The sequence below is a fragment of the Musca autumnalis genome, unplaced genomic scaffold (assembly GCF_047663935.1).
Source record: "Musca autumnalis isolate F117 unplaced genomic scaffold, ASM4766393v1 scaffold_2, whole genome shotgun sequence".
Taxonomy (NCBI): Eukaryota; Metazoa; Arthropoda; class Insecta; order Diptera; family Muscidae; genus Musca; species Musca autumnalis.
In genome coordinates this window covers 4,572,998-4,594,120 of record NW_027411755.1, presented here as the reverse complement: position 1 = coordinate 4,594,120, position 21,123 = coordinate 4,572,998, and the positions used below count along the sequence as shown (strand labels likewise).

The 21,123-nt window shown below is 34.4% G+C and overlaps 1 long non-coding RNA gene across 1 annotated transcript in view; it reads left to right on the top strand.

Moving 5' to 3' along the window:
• Positions 1–803: 803 nt before the first annotated feature.
• The window catches only part of LOC141393569 (uncharacterized), a 41,234-nt gene continuing 20,914 nt past the window's right edge, over positions 804–21,123 (top strand). Inside the window, exons 1-2 of the long non-coding RNA XR_012410122.1 lie at positions 804–837; positions 11,560–11,641. This is a non-coding gene — a long non-coding RNA (uncharacterized lncRNA). The remainder of the gene's footprint in view (positions 838–11,559; positions 11,642–21,123) is intronic.

Genomic DNA, 21,123 nt, shown 5'->3' with positions numbered 1-21,123 from the left:
TAAAAAAATTTAACAAAAATTTGTATTGATTTAAATCTTAGAATTATTTAAATTTAAATCAATGTCAAATATAAAATATTTTGAGGAGAAAGAAAATGACACGAGACCAATTGACAACGCAATAAAAATTGAATTATGCCAATATATATTAAATTAGTAAATAAAGTACTAAATTCGAAAAAAGGCAAATAGTATTTAATATAACTTTAACTCTGTTGTTTCTTAGACCGAACTCAAAATGTTTGTTTTATACTTTTTTTGTTAAAAAAATAACATTTTTATTGGGCATCACCACTTTAGTTTAAACACGTAACATACGAATGTTTATAATTTTGATAATGTTGATGTGTTGCCTTTGTTTTGTGGAAGTTATATTTATTTATACGTTTCAGCACAATTTCTTTATGCTCACATATAGTTTGGGGATTATGTACGTGCCAGCATTCACCGAAAAATTAGCTGAACAGAACAAAAGAACGCAGCATTAAGCAATCGTTCTTAAATGTCTATTATTCAACAAAATATACTCCATACTTGTTTTTATTTTGCTCTTCACGTTGAAAGAAATAACTAAGAAAACTCTTCTTCTTTCAGCAGCTTTGTAAACATTGTCTTACATTAAGTTGTTGTCAATGCTTAAAAATTCATAGCGAAAGAAAATGCTCACGTTCTGCAATACCCATATTTTTTATTTTAGTTTTTTTTTTTTTTTTTATTTTCTCTTTATTTATGTATTTGACTCTTTTTACATAATATTGCAAGTTACACCACGTGCTTTGTTTTCTTTTTGCAGAGTTGTTGGTGAATATTGAGTTAAAAATGTGGTCCGCAATTAAGGTAAATATATTACTTTTTTATTTAGTATATTAAAATTTTATTTATTTAAAAAATCTTTATTGAAGCCTCTCAGTTTTTTAATATTTGGCCTACAAATTAGAATGTTGCTTTTATCATTAAATAATGCTAATAACAAAATTAATAAATACATTATTCAAAATTTTGTCATGACATCTATGCAAATGCATCGGTTTATATTCTATTCAAGAATTTTAATTGGGATCCCAGCAAAAATTTGGTAAGCACATGTCATTACTTCTTGCATTACCGGGTAATGAGTGCTCATTATACTCCACATTATCAGGCAGTATATATAACAGTTTACACATAACTAGTTACTTCCTTACTTACTACTTACGTACTAAGTAATGAGTATGGTGGCACAGAGCTAGTGTGTCCGACTACAAATTCCAGAATTGTGTGTTCAAAGCTCAGCGTCGGCATGGGTGTTTTTTGTTTACAAAATTACAAAAACATGTTGATGTACATGGATGAGTTAAACCAACCCTTGTTGTTCGTGCCAGTGGCCTAGTGTGTAGTGTGCTTGGCTACAAATCAGAAGTTCGTGTGTTCAAAATTAGCAGGTATCGAATGAAGAAGAAAAAAACAAAAAAATGTGTAGTGTTGAATTTGAATATAATTTCACCTCAATTTTTTCCTAAAATAGGACTATGCTTTTTAGCTTCTTTTCGACTGCCGGTTTGTGGTTATGTATGTACTTAAAAACATATTTAAGGAAGTACTTCCTTCCTATGGCATCCCCATGTAAAAATAATGACTTTTAGGTATATTTGTAAGTAGTTACTACTGCCAAATTTTACTGAATAAATTACTTAGTAATGACGTTTTTGCTGGGATGTTACGGTAGATATTCGGCATGTAGATTTGAGCCTCTTTCTTTCATGGTGAAATTCATTTCAAACGCCCCTGTGTGATCGTTGGATCAAAAAACGGATTCTTTCTGATTCGAAGAACAATGTACTAAAGTTTGAAGTTTTGGAAGTTTCTAGCGTACACTTTAGGCGTTTGAGAGGTACGTATCATGCATATACAGTGGGCCTAATCATTCCACTGACAGAGCTAATCAACGGAGTGTACAAAAAAACCTTTACATTTATTAATGTCTTCTAAAATACTTTATGGTCAATATTAAACTATCCAAAGCTGTATTAAAGATATCGAAGTCCAACACCAAACTTATGGATTAGGTGCCATTCCTTTCGGTAGTTATCATGTCAATCTACCATTTACTTAGTGCTCTTGTTTCATTACGCCTGGAAGAATGGATCTGCATATAAAACTAGCAGGTCTTCTCATAGAGAATGAGTAAATCTTTTCACAGAGGACTAGAAGGTCTTTTGAAAGAGGACCAGTATATCTTCTCATAAAGAAATAATTCGCCTTGTGATAGGGGAAGATCAAGCGTTCTCATAAAGGACCAATAGGTTTTCTCATAGATAACCAATAGGTCGCCTTATTGAGGGTATTATATATTTCTTAATGACGACCGATAGGTCTTATCGTAATAGTCAGTAGACCTTCTCCTAGTGGATCAGTAGGTCTCCTATAGGTCTTCTAAAAACGTATTCTCATTGATAACCAAGAAGTCTTCTTTTTGAGGGTCGGCCTGTTTTCTCATAGAGGACCAGTAGCTCTTCTTTAAGAAAATAATTTGGTTCTCCTATTCCTTTCGATGTATTCATAGAGGAAAAAGTAAAAAAGTATCGGTCGGCTTTGACGACAGAGATATACCCTTAGCCTATGTGAATTGGAACTTTCATCTACGGACAGATCGAATGTATTTAAGGTCTCTTCAGAATTTTGTGGCCCTTTTTGGACATTTGAACGAAGATAGGACCTCAGTCACGTTTGGTGACGTTACGTTGGAGTATCTCACTAAAGTTCTTAACCTGTCGCTAGCCCCCTTCATTGTTTGTACCCGAAGTCTGGAAATTGGGCTGGGTGGTCCCAACTACAAAAGCCAGGCAAGGATGCCAACAAAAGTGAATCATACAGGCCGATTTCGTTTTTGTCGCCCGTAGCAAAGACTCTTGAGGCCTTAGTCCTCCCCATCGCCAGAAATAGCTATCCAGTTGCCGATCATTAGCATTGGTTTCATAAACAACACAGCACCACTACAGCGCTGTACCCCATCTCCATACATATAAGTCGAGGACTCAACCAGAGCAAGCCATTTGATTGAGTAGTGATGGTAGTGATGGCCTTTTATACCGTCGAGCACCCCGCTCTGTTTGAGGACATTGAGCAAACAACCCTCCGGCCAAGTCTGAAACGTTGGATAATCAATGATGTGTGTGGAAGCCAGTCGTATGTGGAATTCAGTAACAACAAGTCCAAACTCCGTAGAATGAAACAGGGAGTTCTCCAATTTTTAATCTCTACCTCTCCTGTATTTCGTACTCTCCAGACGCCATCGAGATCGTAACGTAGGCGGATGATTTTACGATCCTGGCGTCAGGTACCTTCCCTGGTGACATTTGTGAAAGACTGAACTCCTATTTGTCCGATCTTACCGCCTTTTTCGACGCGATGAATATGTTCACCAGATGGACGGCGCTGGTGAGAGGAGAGTTGACCACGACCACGACTATGGTATCCGAATTCCGACCACAAACTACCCCAAAGATCTAGGGGTCACTTTCGACAGCACGTTTTCGTCCTCCGCGCATGCCGCAGCTATCTGCGACAAACTGAAATGTAGGAACAAGCCGGCAGAACTTGAAGGACAGATACAGACACCTTTTTGACCACATTAAGCGAGATAAATCGGTCTGTGGTAGGCTATGCGACGCCAGGTTGATCCGTGAGTGTAAGTGGAACGCAATGGAAAAAGATTCAAACTTGTCATAATGCCGCCCTGAGAACAGCAACAGGGTGCCAACTCATGTCTTCAGTCGACCATATACATAAGGAGACAAAAATTCTTCCAGTACAGCAACAAGAAGACATGCTTTCGTTGCTGTACTTGCTGGGGTGTTACCGTGAGACCCATTCTCAATCACCATCTGGTGGGTAGTCCCGACACACTCAGGCACATCAAGAAGAATCATCACAATCTAGAGAGAGAGAGAGTTCCAACGATACAGGAGAGAACCACTAGATCAACTAGCGTATCAAGCCGGTTTGAATAGCATTCATATGGACGCAGTTGCTAAGGCCATAAGCAACTATAGCGTGTATAAAGTCCTTGGAGTACACCCCCATCTATCGTAGCTGAGGAGCGTCAGCTGCCGCGACAAACCATAGTAGTTTTGGATCAAATACGCTCGGGTCATAGCAGTAGCCTAAATTCTTATTTGACAAAGATCGATGGCACAGTGCAAAACAACTGCCCAGTAACGGCCTGCACGATACACTGCACCTAATTAACTGACCTGACAAACCTACTCATCTAACTCCTGTGGATATTTGGTTACATCACATCGAAGTAGCCGCTGCCGCGACAAACCAGAGTGTTTTAGATCAAATACGCTCGGGACATTGCAGTCGCCTAAATTCTTATATAAAAAATATCGATGGCACCGTACAAAACATCTGCCCAGCATACGGTCCGCACGGCCCACTGCACCTATTCAACTGCCCTGCCAATCATACTCATCTAACTCCTGTGGATCTGTGGTTACATCACTTTGAATTAGCCGAATTCCTGGAACTGGAGATAGACCAGAGCAGAAGAACGAACACACAAACATACAATAATAACAATAACAACAACTGAACCAGTGATCAGCCCATAAGTAAGAAATGAATGAACAGATTTTAAGCAATCTGTACCGGGTTTCAGGCATCAGAATAAACGCAACAAGATCTACAATGGCACAAGATTTTCACCGTGCATTGCAAATTTTTGGGATCTGCTTAAACTTAAGAAAAGGGGTCTTAATCCTCTCAGTGAAGTGACGGAAGAAAAAATTCATATGGTCTATGCTGTCGCCTCTGGAGATTGCTTGAGCTTTTCCATCTTTTAATTGGAGCGCAGGCAATTTAATTTCTTTTGATTTAATCTGGAGACCAAGACCTGTTATTCAAAGCTCACTCACAGTGAATGCTTCACTTTCCCCAGGATTTCCTTTATCAGCAGCTTCCTTATAGATACCCTTATTGATTCCTGACAGACATGGGGTTGGTATTTCAATGCCCTCGGTGTTAAGCTTTGCTGCTTTGGGCCGATAGCTTTGAACGTATAACAAAGCGTATTGCAATGCCTATTGGGCTATGCCTCCTTTTGCTCGTGGATGCTACAATCTCATCCTACCAAGGACTTTCTGTACTGCTGTCGGATGAAGTCGTGCTATGTTCGGAAAAATCAGGTCTAGCTGTGGTGGTAAGCGTAGACATAGTCGCTTTCGTTGCACTATTTCGCTTGGGTTGGTGGATGGATTGTATTGGCATTCACAGGTTTGCCGCTGGAGTAAACAATGCTTTGCACATCCATTGGCCCTTTATCTTGGCGATGTCAAACAGTTTCTTCAATGAAGGTTTGTTAGATTTGCTCAAATTGGTTAATCAGATATATGCGACAAGTTCAAAGTTTTGTTTCGTTAGCTTCGTTTTTGCTGTTGTTCAGGCACATCGATGTCTTAAAATCCATGAGGACCTTTTTTCTATGTAAACGATTGCTTGTCAATGTCACAAATTGTCTGAAAATGTATTTAAATATTCTGTTAAATTTCTTTGGACTTTAGGGGATGGAATCGGGCACAATTTCTTTAGGAAGGAGATATATTTGTCCTTGACACTTTTTATATCGTGTGATAAACTATAAATTATTATTCCTAATTAATATTTTTTCCAACAAACTTATAGTACAACAAGATTTTGTCCACGAAAATCATTACAGCAAACAAAAGAAAATATGTTGTCTTTTTATTTTCTCAATTGTTTGCAAAACTATTGCGGTATCATATAAAGCGGCCTTATCATAGAGGCGCCAAAGAGACGCGTCTTTGTGGCATCATTTTATGCCCACTTGGCATAAAAGAATGGAAGAGGCATAGAGAAAAAAGAAACATTTGGCAACAAAAAAAAATCAAATAGTCATACCCATGGTAGGCGCAAGCCATACACAGAGCTATGCTGTGTACAACAAAGAGGAGAGAGAACAAATAATAAGGACTCAACTTAAAAAGCCCACTCTGATACTGCAGCTATAAAGCAATGATAAATCTATTCTTGCCATAATTTTTTCTCGCTTGGCTTTCTCATATTACCAGTGGTCCGGTATTAGAATTAAATAAAGCAAATCACCATAAATTTATTATGAAACATTATATATTAATACAACAACTACAACAAGAAGAATAAAACTATTTAATTTTATTACCCAAAGCAAGCATTAGCCAGCCATTCATTTTTGTTCAGCCATTTTTGGCACAACTTATGGGAAATTATGGTCCGGCCGGAGAGATTTGGTTGGAGGTCATCAGCCTTGTTAATTGGCAATAAGAATTCATTGCAGCATTTCGGCAATATTGAATACAAAAACCAATTGAAAATGGTCATTTTTATGATTGTGTTGTAGAAGGATAATTATGGCTAAAACTAAAACAGAGATACAAGTTTATGTATCGATAGAAAATTAGTCGGGCTAATTAGGGCATGTTAATAAATGAAATTGTGTAGAAAAAAATCTGTAAGGATTTGGAGTTGTTTAAGGACGTGTACAGGACAAGAACAACCAAAGTCCAAAAAGGTTACAGTGTTAGAAAGTTTGTTGTGGACGAAAGCCTATTCTGTTATGAAATATATACCAAAAACAAAGAACTTCTAACACATTTTGTTCCCAACCATACAGAATAAACATAAATTTTTAATTGACAGACAGAACACTCGGATTTCTATCGTATTTCAAAAGAGCGTTATATCTGGTTATAAAGGGGGAAACATGGTGTTAAACACAAAAACCATTACTAATTTAAGCTTATTACCAAATCGCCCAGAAATCATTCCACCCAAATCGCTTAGCAAATTGTACGTCTGATTGAAGTGAATGTGAAATTCTCTTCTGGCCATTTACGAAATTCATAGAGGGTTATATCGAATCGAATGCGGTGGGGGTGGAAGAGTAATTAAAAGCAATACAAAGTTCTCTAACCAGGGGGTTGCTGGTTTAATGTGTTGTAAATATTGAATCATACAGTCTAATGATGATAATGTTGATGAAGTGTAGAGAGTTAATGGGTATGAATAAAGTACTTAAGTAGTGAAACTTGTTGCCGTTATTTTGAAACTTTTCAATTTGCCAATTGGAAATTGTGAAAGCATAAGTTGTGCTGAGAACATAGTAATAAATAAACACTAAAGATGCGGAAAGTTGCGGAACATTTCGAAAAAACGATTTGTCGAATGAAGAAGTTATAAGAATAATTCCTTTGTGAAACAATTGAAGTAAATATGCAGCGCATATTGTCTTGATCGCCGAGATGTGGATTCACGTTGAAGACGGATTGTAGAAATGTTGTCGGACAGATTTGTCAGGAGGTTGTTGCTACCAGGTTTCAAAAATGATTAATCATAAACCGTGGCACGTACATATTCCGTTGTTGTTGTAACAGTGTTTAGTATTGCATGTTTGTGTTTTCGTTCTTATGCTCAATTTGGATCTGTGTCTATGTCCAGTTTTAGGAAAGGAGTTTGGCAGGGCAGTTGAAAAGGTGCAGTATGTTGTGCGGTCAATGCCGCATGCTGGACAAATGTTTTGCGCGGTGCGATCGATCTTTGCCCTATAAGAATTTAGGCGCTGCAATATCCCGAGAGTATTTGAGCAAAAACTACTCTGGTTTGTAGTGGCAGCTGACGCTTCTCCGAGGACTTTATGCACTCTATATTTGGTTGGGGCCTTAGCAACTGTATTCGTGTGTATGCTATTCAAATCTGCTTGATATGACTGTTGATTTAGGGAGTCTCTCCGGTAATGTTGGACATCTTCCTCTAGAACGTTGTTATCCTCCTTGCTGTGTCTGGGTGTTTCGGGCCTATCAGATGGTAATGGTCATGGTAACACCCGATCAGATCAAGTACTGCATCGAAACCATCTAAGTGCGTTGCTATACTGGAAGAATCTTTGCCCCCTTACGTAGATGGTCCACTGAAGACATGAGGAGGCTCCCTCTTGCTGGTCTCGGGCGGCATTCTGACAAGTTTGAATCTTAATCCATTGGCTATCACATAAAGTCGGGGACCAAACTGGCGCCGCATAGATTACCACAGACCGACCTATTGCTGCCGTCTAGGGACTTGAAGACATTTTCTCACATTTCAGTTTTCCGCAGATAGCTGCGGCATGCGTGGATGACGTGAACGTAGTGTCGAATGTAACCTCTAGATTGTTTGGGCAGTTTGAGGTCGGAATTCTGATACCGACGACCAAGACATTCTTCCAAACTTCGCCGTCCATGTAGTGAACAGGTTGTCCATAGATTCAGTGGGGATATCTGCATATTCCTCGCGTGGAAAAAGGTGATAAAATCGGTTCAATATGAGTTCAGTCTTTCACAGGTGTCATAGGAGATGGTACCTGATCCCAGGATCATGCATTCATCCGCAGTCTGGAAGGAATACAGGAGACGTAGAATTTAAACAGTTCCTGAGATATCACCCCACCTTGGGGAACTCCCTGTTCCACTCTACGGGGTTTGGGCTTCTTGTTCCTGAATTCCACGTAGGACTGGCCACTGGTCCACACATATAATTGATTATCCCACGTTTTAAGCTTGGCCGGAGGGTTGTCTGTTTAATGTCCTTAAAAAGTGTGGAGTGCCTGACAGTATCAAAGGCTTTTGATAAATCAAGTTATCATCGCTGTTCTATTACACGGCGGTCTCTGGTTGAGTCCTTGACAAATATGTGTGGAGATGGCGTCCGGCGCTGTTGTCGTGATGTGCTGCTTATTTCTGACGCTAGGGAGGACTAACGCCTTAAGCGTCTTTGCTACGGGCGATTCACTTTTGTTGGCATTTGTTGGCCATTCTGCCCATTTACCAGACTTCGTGAACAATGAGGGTGGCTAGCAACATGTTGAGAATTTTAGTGAGATACACCATTCGCGGCTTATCGAACTTTTTCAGCATTACCATGGAGATTCCATCAGGGCCCAACGCGTTGGATGATTTAGCGTTCCAGATGGCAACATCATCCATTGTAAACTGTGGTGGTTCATTCTGGGCAGGAAGAGATCTAATGCGACGTAATACTCTCATCTTCGCCGTGTCACCTCAGGGGTGCTCGAAAAACTGTCGATTAAAATAACTTGCCCACCTCTTTGGGTTAGTCAACGTAACGTCGGCAAACGTGACTGAGGCCCTATCTTCATTCTTTCCAGGGTTCGATGTTGCAACTCTTCAGATGATTTAGCCATTTGTTCCGCTTATGCTCCCCGACCAACTTCCAGTGTAAGGTCCCTGACCCTGGGGTCACTGGTTTGGCACGACGAAGCTCATCGCGCTAACTTGCTAATCCCGTCGTCTTTGCTGGGAAGTTTGGTTTCACTTCGGGTATTCAACCACCAGCTATATGGCGAGCGGCTGCAGCCGTGATGATGTCTCGAAACGTCCTTTCCGCTAACCGAACATCAGAAGGATTGGACAGATCTCTGAAGCAGTGATTGGTGAACTCTCTGAAACTCGGCCAATCAGCTTTCCAATGTTTGACGAAAGTGCAGCGTTCAGAGGTTATGAAATCGGATAGTCTGCTAGTGGAGACAATTATGGAGAGATGGTCTGATCCAAGAGAAATGACAGGTTGCCAGGTGACGCCATTTGTCAGACCAGGTGACACGACTGCACATGTTATGTCTGCACAACTGGTAAGGCGTTCTTATTGACCGAGTAGAACGTAGAGCTATCAATCTGCTCAGCCAGCGCTGTACCCCTCTGGTCGTTTCCGAGGACAGAATGTCATATCTCTTGATGCGCATTAAAGTCTCCCCAAGACCTGACAGTTTTGACCTTCCAAAAGCGGGCCAATGTCAGACTCGTAACCTGAGATACAGCTATTTTTCGGCGGGATACATACGTTCAGCAACTCTACCTCGGCAGTTCCACACCTGACTGCTACCCCCATAGCAGTAGGGTCAATAGAGTCAGTCTCAAGCGGGATATGTCTGTATTGATCAGACTGGTGTAACATGAAAGCAAATCCTCTACCTCCACTTCTGGTGCGATCCTTCTTCAGTACGTTGTAACTATCACAACGCTGTAAGCTGCAGTTGTTGTTGAGCATGCCGCCGCGAACTTCATATTCTTTCGTCTCATGAAGTCTATTATTTTCTTTATCCAACGTCAACGAGTGCATTGCATTAAAATTGCAAAAATTATTCATTTTCAGAGGGTTGGAACACCTCATCAAATATTTTAGGTGTGTGTGTGTGTCAAAATTTTTTGTTTTGTTGTTGGCGTTTTTTTATTGTTGGACTGCAGAATTTTACATCTTTGTGTTTATTTCAGCTCTAGTCCATATTTTGTTGTATTCAAGTATTTGAATAACAACAAAATGTTTTACAGTGGATATGAAATTGATTAGTTGCGGGCGGAGGGTGGGGAATACTATAGTTTCAGTTGTCACCAAACAACTTCATCAGTTCCCTTTTCCGCCGACTCTGTATCGATAAACAGGTCAATAAGCCCATCCAGCATATTAAACAAAATGAGAAAATTGCTGTATGGCCCTAAAGCTGATTACCCTACAATTTGAGTCGAACTAAAGAATTTCATATCCACCACTGTTTTTATGTCGTCTTTGCTTTGCAAAGAATGCGAACATATGAGTGTTGCTTCAATAAGCGGGGGTAAAACAACGAGAAAGTTGTTGTTTTTGCATTACGCATTGATCAACAAGGCCGTGCTGATGCCTATTATTGTTGTTGGCGTTTTTTTATTGTTGGACTGCAGAATTTTACATCTTTGTGTTTATTTCAGCTCTAGTCCATATTTTGTTGTATTCAAGTATTTGAATAACAACAAAATGTTTTACAGTGGATATGAAATTGATTAGTTGCGGGCGGAGGGTGGGGAATACTATAGTTTCAGTTGTCACCAAACAACTTCATCAGTTCCCTTTTCCGCCGACTCTGTATCGATAAACAGGTCAATAAGCCCATCCAGCAAATTAAACAAAATGAGAAAATTGCTGTATGGCCCTAAAGCTGATTACCCTACAATTTGTTTTGTCTAAACGTATCGACCTGTTTGCCACTATTGTATGGGACAGTGATAACTTGAGTATGGGAATGAGGTTGCAGTGCGTTTCGATTGCAGCTATTCAACGTTTGTTTTCAAATATGTTTGTACTGTATTGATTCCAGTTATATTTTTGCTACTCTGATAGGCAACACGTTAGATTTAAAGAATTATAAAATTATTTAAACTAAATGATAGGATTAGCAAATGAAATACATGCCTTAACTTGTTATGACACAACAAAATATTTGAGCTATGAGCTTTAAAAATGAAAGCGGCCAAACATCGCGTAAATGCATAAAACACATTTGCATTTGAAAAACGAAAAGTTCTAGGACAGAGAAGCCATTACATAGTCGATACGTCTGAAGATCTGCTTTACCACAAGTGAAACCAGGTAACGTAATTTGGTTACTATATGGGTTCGATTCCTTGGCTTTCCTTTTTCACTTGCAATTAATTTCCGATCATCAAGCTTAACTCTAAACGAGAAAATTAATACAAGAAAATTTAATATTTATTTTAGACTACTGTGTCAAGGATATGAATTATACTGGAATTAGTGTCATTTCCACTTTATCGTCCACTAAGTGGTGGAAACACTTAAAGTAAGTTCCGACCTCATATTTTAGTACAAAATATAAAAGTTCCACATTCCTCTCATTTCATTCACTATCTCTTTTTTTAAGTTAACTAAAAACATAACTCATAATTCATTAACATTTTTTGTTTGTTTGCAAAACCTCAAAAAACCTTTGTTTTCATTATTGATTCAGCCATCCATTGATTTTCAAAAACCTCTCTCTCTGGTGGGTGCGTGAACTAATGAACTTATAAATTATTATACAAAAATTTATTGACTGTGGTTTTTCTTCCGTTTGCGTTCGTTCAACACTAGTCACTAGCAGTAGAAGCATTCCACAATTTGTCTCCCACAAACACACACATACATAAATACATTTGTTTTGGGGTCAGCATAGCGTATGATTGATATTTGTTCATATTCGGTTTGGATTGGTTACCTCGTTTGGTATGCCAGTGGAAACCAACCACTCTTTTTCCGATTGTCCTAGTTATAGCGGCGGAATGTGTATGTAAGGATGAGTGAGTGTGTGTGTTTGAGTTAAAATACTCCTGAAATGTGGTTGATTTTTGTTGTTCTGTTCGTTTGTTTGTTTTGTACAAATGCAAAACATTTTTCATTGTTTTTATTGGATTGTTCGTTCGTTCTTCAAATAAAAAGCGAATAGCAAAAATTGTCAAGCCATAATCACAAAAATGTTATTTATATTCCCCAGGGTTATTTTTGCATTTATTACTGTAATAATTTATCAGTAAACACAATAAAGTACGATGTTGTTTTTTAAGTTCTCTTTGGTCGTAGTTGTTGTTAGAAAGGATATGAATTACAAAACAATCTGCATGAATGATATTAAAGTTTTAAAGTAGGATTGGAAAATTAAATTTGGTTGCAAATCGACCTAGATAAAAGGTCTACCCGATATTAAAATTTCAACACGATACAAGAAGTGTCCTTAATGGAGGTAACTGGAGAAATTTGAAATTTTTGAGTATACGACGAACAACATTCTCCGAACGTAATATACAATTTGTGATAGTCAAAACGTGTTATGTTTTTACATCAATTATTCCAATGCAAATGTATTCAATAATATTCCAAAACTGTATTCAACATCAAAATGAGTAAAAAATCTTCCAGAATATTTCCAATAACAGCCACAAGTACCAGAATAACGATATCGACGACATTATTCTTATTTCTAAGACCGTATTGAATGGCGGCAATAATCCTACCACGAGACATATAAGCGAAAAATTTCAAACATGAGCAAACACACACTCACCAATATACAATGTGACACTCTGATGTCTTGTGATGTACTATGTGTATGTATGCGAATGTTTGTGATATTTGAGTAGTTGCCAAATATAATGAAAATAAGACAGTACCCTGTCGTCGTTGTCAACGTCGCCATGTAGTGCAGAGAATCGGAGAAAAAGAGAAACAACGAACAAATACAACAAGAAAGAAAGAAAAAAAACAGAACAGAGTAAATGGCTAGAATGCAGCATTTTTGTCAAAAGTTTTTATTTGATATTTCTATAATTTTTCCCCACAAGGCATGTAGGGTAGGAAGGAGGGTGTGGGAGTTTTGAGTAATTGGGAATACAGTACTTTGTATTGTTTCTGTAATCGAATTTAGAACTATACTGCTCCACTCCAATTTACACCATGTTTCGAGATGTGCTCATCATAATCTACATTTTGTCAACCACAACAATAAACGTGGATTTATTGAAGAATATTTTTTAACAATCTTCCTAACAATAAAAATTGTGTAATCAATATTTTGTCACAAAAATAAACGTGGATTTTTTAAACAATTTTTCCACCTATCATCATACCAATAAATGTGAATTTTCTGTACAATATTTTTTCACCTATCATCAGACCAATAAATGTGGATTTTCTGTACAATATTTTTTACCCTTCATCAGACTAATAAACGTGGATTTTTTAAACAACATTTTTTTCACCTATCATCAGACCAATAAATGTGGATTTTTTAAACAATTTTTTTTCGCCCATCATCATACTTATAAACGTGGATTGTTTTAAAAAATTTTTTCACCCTTCGTCAGATCAATAATCGTGGATTTTTTAAACAATTTTTTCACACAACATCAGACCAATAAACGTGGATTTTTTAAACAATTTTTTTCACCCATCATCATCAGACCAATAAACGTGGATTTTTTAAAAAAAAAATTTCACCCATCATCATCAGACTAATAAACGTGGATTTTTTAAACAATTTTTTCACCCATCATCATCAGACCAATAAACGTGGATTTTTTAAACAATTTTTTTCACCCATCATCATCAGACCAATAAACGTGGATTTTTTAAACAATTTTTTCACCCATCATCAGACCAATAAATGTGGATATTTTAAGCAATTTTTGTTACCCATCATCAGACCAATAAACGTGGATTTTTTAAACAATTTTTGTAACCCATCATCAGACCAATAAACGTGGATTTTTTAAACAATATTTTTTCACCTATCATCAGACCAATAAACGTGGATTTTTTAAACAATTTTTTTCACCCATCATCATCAGACCAATAAACGTAGATTTTTTAAACAATTTTTGTCACCCATCATCAGACCAATAAACGTGGATTTTTTAAATAATATTTTTTCACCTATCATCAGACTTATAAACGTGGATTTTTAAACAATTTTTTTCACCCATCATCAGACTTATAAACGTGGATTTTTTAAACAATTTTTTTCACCCATCATCAGACTTATAAACGTGGATTTTTTAAACAATTTTTGTAACCCATCATCAGACCAATAAACGTGGATTTTTTAAACAATATTTTTTCACCTATCATCAGACCAATAAACGTGGATTTTTTAAACAATTTTTTTCATCCATCATCAGACTTATAAACCTGGATTTTTTAAACAATTTTTTTCACCCATCATCAGACTTATAAACGTGGATTTTTTAAACAATTTTTTTCACCCATCATCAGACTTATAAACGTGGATTTTTTAAACAATTTTTTCACCCATCATCAGACTTATAAACGTGGATTTTTTAAACAATTTTTTTCACCCATCATCAGACTTATAAACGTGGATTTTTTAAACAATTTTTTTCACCCATCATCAGACTTATAAACGTGGATTTTTTAAACAAATTTTTTCACCCATCATCAGACTTATAAACGTGGATTTTTTAAACAAATTTTTTCACCCATCATCAGACTTATAAACGTGGATTTTTTAAACAATTTTTTTCACCCATCATCAGACTTATAAACGTGGATTTTTTAAACAAATTTTTTCACCCATCATCAGACTTATAAACGTGGATTTTTTAAACAATTTTTTTCACCCATCATCAGACTTATAAACGTGGATTTTTTAAACAATTTTTTTCACCCATCATCAGACTTATAAACGTGGATTTTTTAAACAATTTTTTTCACCCATCATCAGACTTATAAACGTGGATTTTTTAAACAATTTTTTTCACCCATCATCAGACTTATAAACGTGGATTTTTTAAACAATTTTTTTCACCCATCATCAGACTTATAAACGTGGATTTTTTAAACAATTTTTTTCACCCATCATCAGACTTATAAACGTGGATTTTTTAAACAATTTTTTTCACCCATCATCAGACTTATAAACGTGGATTTTTTAAACAATTTTTTTCACCCATCATCAGACTTATAAACGTGGATTTTTTAAACAATTTTTTTCACCCATCATCAGACTTATAAACGTGGATTTTTTAAACAATTTTTTTCACCCATCATCAGACTTATAAACGTGGATTTTTTAAACATTTTTTTTCACCCATCATCAGACTTATAAACGTGGATTTTTTAAACAATTTTTTTCACCCATCATCAGACTTATAAACGTGGATTTTTTAAACAATTTTTTTCACCCATCATCAGACTTATAAACGTGGATTTTTTAAACATTTTTTTTCACCCATCATCAGACTTATAAACGTGGATTTTTTAAACAATTTTTTTCACCCATCATCAGACTTATAAACGTGGATTTTTTAAACAATTTTTTTCACCCATCATCAGACTTATAAACGTGGATTTTTTAAACATTTTTTTTCACCCATCATCAGACTTATAAACGTGGATTTTTTAAACAATTTTTTTCACCCATCATCAGACTTATAAACGTGGATTTTTTAAACATTTTTTTTCACCCATCATCAGACTTATAAACGTGGATTTTTTAAACAATTTTTTTCACCCATCATCAGACTTATAAACGTGGATTTTTTAAAAAAAATTTTTGCCCATTATAAATAATATTTTTTCACCTATCATCAGACCAATAAACGTGGATTTTTTAAATAATATTTTTTCACCTATCATCAGACCAATAAACGTGGATTTTTTAAATAATATTTTTTCACCTATCATGAGACCAATAAACGTGAATTTTTTAAATAATATTTTTCACCTATCATCAGACCAATAAACGTGGATTTTTTAAATAATATTTTTTCACCTATCATCGGACCAATAAACGTGGATTTTTTAAACAATTTTTTTCACCCATCATCAGACTTATAAACGTGGATTTTTTAAACAATTTTTTTCACCCATCATCAGACTTATAAACGTGGATTTTTTAAACAATTTTTTTCACCCATCATCAGACTTATAAACGTGGATTTTTTAAACAATTTTTTTCACCCATCATCAGACTTATAAACGTGGATTTTTTAAACAATTTTTTTTCACCCATCATCAGACTTATAAACGTGGATTTTTTAAACAATTTTTTTCACCCATCATCAGACTTATAAACGTGGATTTTTTAAACAATTTTTTTCACCCATCATCAGACTTATAAACGTGGATTTTTTAAACAATTTTTTTCACCCATCATCAGACTTATAAACGTGGATTTTTTAAACAATTTTTTTCACCCATCATCAGACTTATAAACGTGGATTTTTTAAACAATTTTTTTCACCCATCATCAGACTTATAAACGTGGATTTTTTAAACAATTTTTTTCACCCATCATCAGACTTATAAACGTGGATTTTTTAAACAATTTTTTTCACCCATCATCAGACTTATAAACGTGGATTTTTTAAACAATTTTTTTCACCCATCATCAGACTTATAAACGTGGATTTTTTAAACAATTTTTTTCACCCATCATCAGACTTATAAACGTGGATTTTTTAAACAATTTTTTTCACCCATCATCAGACTTATAAACGTGGATTTTTTAAACAATTTTTTTCACCCATCATCAGACTTATAAACGTGGATTTTTTAAACAATTTTTTTCACCCATCATCAGACTTATAAACGTGGATTTTTTAAACAATTTTTTTCACCCATCATCAGACTTATAAACGTGGATTTTTTAAACAATTTTTTTCACCCATCATCAGACTTATAAACGTGGATCTTTTAAACAATTTTTTTCACCCATCATCAGACTTATAAACGTGGATTTTTTAAACAATTTTTTTCACCCATCATCAGACTTATAAACGTGGATTTTTTAAACAATTTTTTTCACCCATCATCAGACTTATAAACGTGGATTTTTTAAACAATTTTTTTCACCCATCATCAGACTTATAAACGTGGATTTTTTAAACAATTTTTTTCACCCATCATCAGACTTATAAACGTTGATTTTTTAAACAATTTTTTTCACCCATCATCAGACTTATAAACGTGGATTTTTTAAACAATTTTTTTCACCCATCATCAGACTTATAAACGTGGATTTTTTAAACAATTTTTTTCACCCATCATCAGACTTATAAACGTGGATTTTTTAAACAATTTTTTTCACCCATCATCAGACTTATAAACGTTGATTTTTTAAACAATTTTTTTCACCCATCATCAGACTTATAAACGTTGATTTTTTAAACAATTTTTTTCACCCATCATCAGACTTATAAACGTGGATTTTTTAAACAATTTTTTTCACCCATCATCAGACTTATAAACGTGGATTTTTTAAATAATTTTTTTCACCCATCATCAGACTTATAAACGTGGATTTTTTAAACAATTTTTTTCACCCATCATCAGACTTATAAACGTGGATTTTTTAAACAATTTTTTTCACCCATCATCAGACTTATAAACGTGGATTTTTTAAACAATTTTTTTCACCCATCATCAGACTTATAAACGTGGATTTTTTAAACAATTTTTTTCACCCATCATCAGACTTATAAACGTGGATTTTTTAAACAATTTTTTTCACCCATCAGCAGACTTATAAACGTGGATTTTTTAAACAATTTTTTTCACCCATCATCAGACTTATAAACGCGGATTTTTTAAACAATTTTTTTCACCCATCATCAGACTTATAAACGTGGATTTTTTAAACAATTTTTTTCACCCATCATCAGACTTATAAACGTGGATTTTTTAAACAATTTTTTTCACCCATCATCAGACTTATAAACGTGGATTTTTTAAACAATTTTTTTCACCCATCATCAGACTTATAAACGTGGATTTTTTAAACAATTTTTTTCACCCATCATCAGACTTATAAACGTGGATTTTTTAAACAATTTTTTTCACCCATCATCAGACTTATAAACGTGGATTTTTTAAACAATTTTTTTCACCCATCATCAGACTTATAAACGTGGATTTTTTAAACAATTTTTTTCACCCATCATCAGACTTATAAACGTGGATTTTTTAAACAATTTTTTTCACCCATCATCAGACTTATAAACGTGGATTTTTTAAACAATTTTTTCACCCATCATCAGACTTATAAACGTGGATTTTTTAAACAATTTTTTTCACCCATCATCAGACTTATAAACGTGGATTTTTTAAAAAAATTTTTTGCCCATTATAAATAATATTTTTTCACCTATCATCAGACCAATAAACGTGGATTTTTTAAATAATATTTTTTCACCTATCATCAGACCAATAAACGTGGATTTTTTAAATAATATTTTTTCACCTATCATCAGACCAATAAACGTGGATTTTTTAAATAATATTTTTTCACCTATCATGAGACCAATAAACGTGGATTTTTTAAATAATATTTTTTCACCTATCATCAGACCAATAAACGTGGATTTTTTAAATAATATTTTTTCACCTATCATCAGACCAATAAACGTGGATTTTTTAAATAATATTTTTTCACCTATCATCAGACCAATAAACGTGGATTTTTTAAATAATATTTTTTCACCTATCATGAGACCAATAAACGTGGATTTTTTAAATAATATTTTTTCACCTATCATCAGACCAATAAACGTGGATTTTTTAAATAATATTTTTTCACCTATCATCAGACCAATAAACGTGGATTTTTTAAACAATTTTTTTCACCCATCATCAGACTTATAAACGTGGATTTTTTAAACAATTTTTTTCACCCATCATCAGACTTATAAACGTGGATTTTTTAAACAATTTTTTTCACCCATCATCAGACTTATAAACGTGGATTTTTTAAACAATTTTTTTCACCCATCATCAGACTTATAAACGTGGATTTTTTAAACAATTTTTTTCACCCATCATCAGACTTATAAACGTGGATTTTTTAAACAATTTTTTTCACCCATCATCAGACTTATAAACGTGGATTTTTTAAACAATTTTTTTCACCCATCATCAGACTTATAAACGTGGATTTTTTAAACAATTTTTTTCACCCATCATCAGACTTATAAACGTGGATTTTTTAAACAATTTTTTTCACCCATCATCAGACTTATAAACGTGGATTTTTTAAACAATTTTTTTCACCCATCATCAGACTTATAAACGTGGATTTTTTAAACAATTTTTTTCACCCATCATCAGACTTATAAACGTGGATTTTTTAAACAATTTTTTTCACCCATCATCAGACTTATAAACGTGGATTTTTTAAACAATTTTTTTCACCCATCATCAGACTTATAAACGTGGATTTTTTAAACAATTTTTTTCACCCATCATCAGACTTATAAACGTGGATTTTTTAAACAATTTTTTTCACCCATCATCAGACTTATAAACGTGGATTTTTTAAACAATTTTTTTCACCCATCATCAGACTTATAAACGTGGATTTTTTAAACAATTTTTTTCACCCATCATCAGACTTATAAACGTGGATTTTTTAAACAATTTTTTTCACCCATCATCAGACTTATAAACGTGGATTTTTTAAACAATTTTTTTCACCCATCATCAGACTTATAAACGTGGATTTTTTAAACAATTTTTTTCACCCATCATCAGACTTATAAACGTGGATTTTTTAAACAATTTTTTTCACCCATCATCAGACTTATAAACGTGGATTTTTTAAACAATTTTTTTCACCCATCATCAGACTTATAAACGTGGATTTTTTAAACAAATTTTTTCACCCATCATCAGACTTATAAACGTGGATTTTTTAAACAATTTTTTTCACCCATCATCAGACTTATAAACGTGGATTTTTTAAACAATTTTTTTCACCCATCATCAGACTTATAAACGTGGATTTTTTAAACAAATTTTTTCACCCATCATCAGACTTATAAACGTGGATTTTTTAAACAATTTTTTTCACCCATCATCAGACTTATAAACGTGGATTTTTTAAACAATTTTTTTCACCCATCATCAGACTTATAAACGTGGATTTTTTAAACAATTTTTTTCACCCATCATCAGACTTATAAACGTGGATTTTTTAAACAATTTTTTTCACCCATCATCAGACTTATAAACGTGGATTTTTTAAACAATTTTTTTCACCCATCATCAGACTTATAAACGTGGATTTTTTAAACAATTTTTTTCACCCATCATCAGACTTATAAACGTGGATTTTTTAAACAATTTTTTTCACCCATCATCAGACTTATAAACGTGGATTTTTTAAACAGTTTTTTTCACCCATCATCAGACTTATAAACGTGGATTTTTTAAACAATTTTTTTCACCCATCATCAGACTTATAAACGTGGATTTTTTAAACAATTTTTTTCACCCATCATCAGACTTATAAACGTGGATTTTTTAAACAATTTTTTTCACCCATCATCAGACTTATAAACGTGGATTTTTTAAACAATTTTTTTCACCCATCATCAGACTTATAAACGTGGATTTTTTAAACAATTTTTTTCACCCATCATCAGACTTATAAACGTGGATTTTTTAAACAATTTTTTTCACCCATCATCAGACTTATAAACGTGGATTTTTTAAACAATTTTTTTCACCCATCATCAGACTTATAAACGTGGATTTTTTAAACAATTTTTTTCACCCATCATCAGACTTATAAACGTGGATTTTTTAAACAATTTTTTTCACCCATCATCAGACTTATAAACGTGGATTTTTTAAACAATTTTTTTCACCCATCATCAGACTTATAAACGTGGATTTTTTAAACAATTTTTTTCACCCATCATCAGACTTATAAACGTGGATTTTTTAAACAATTTTTTTCACCCATCATCAGACTTATAAACGTGGATTTTTTAA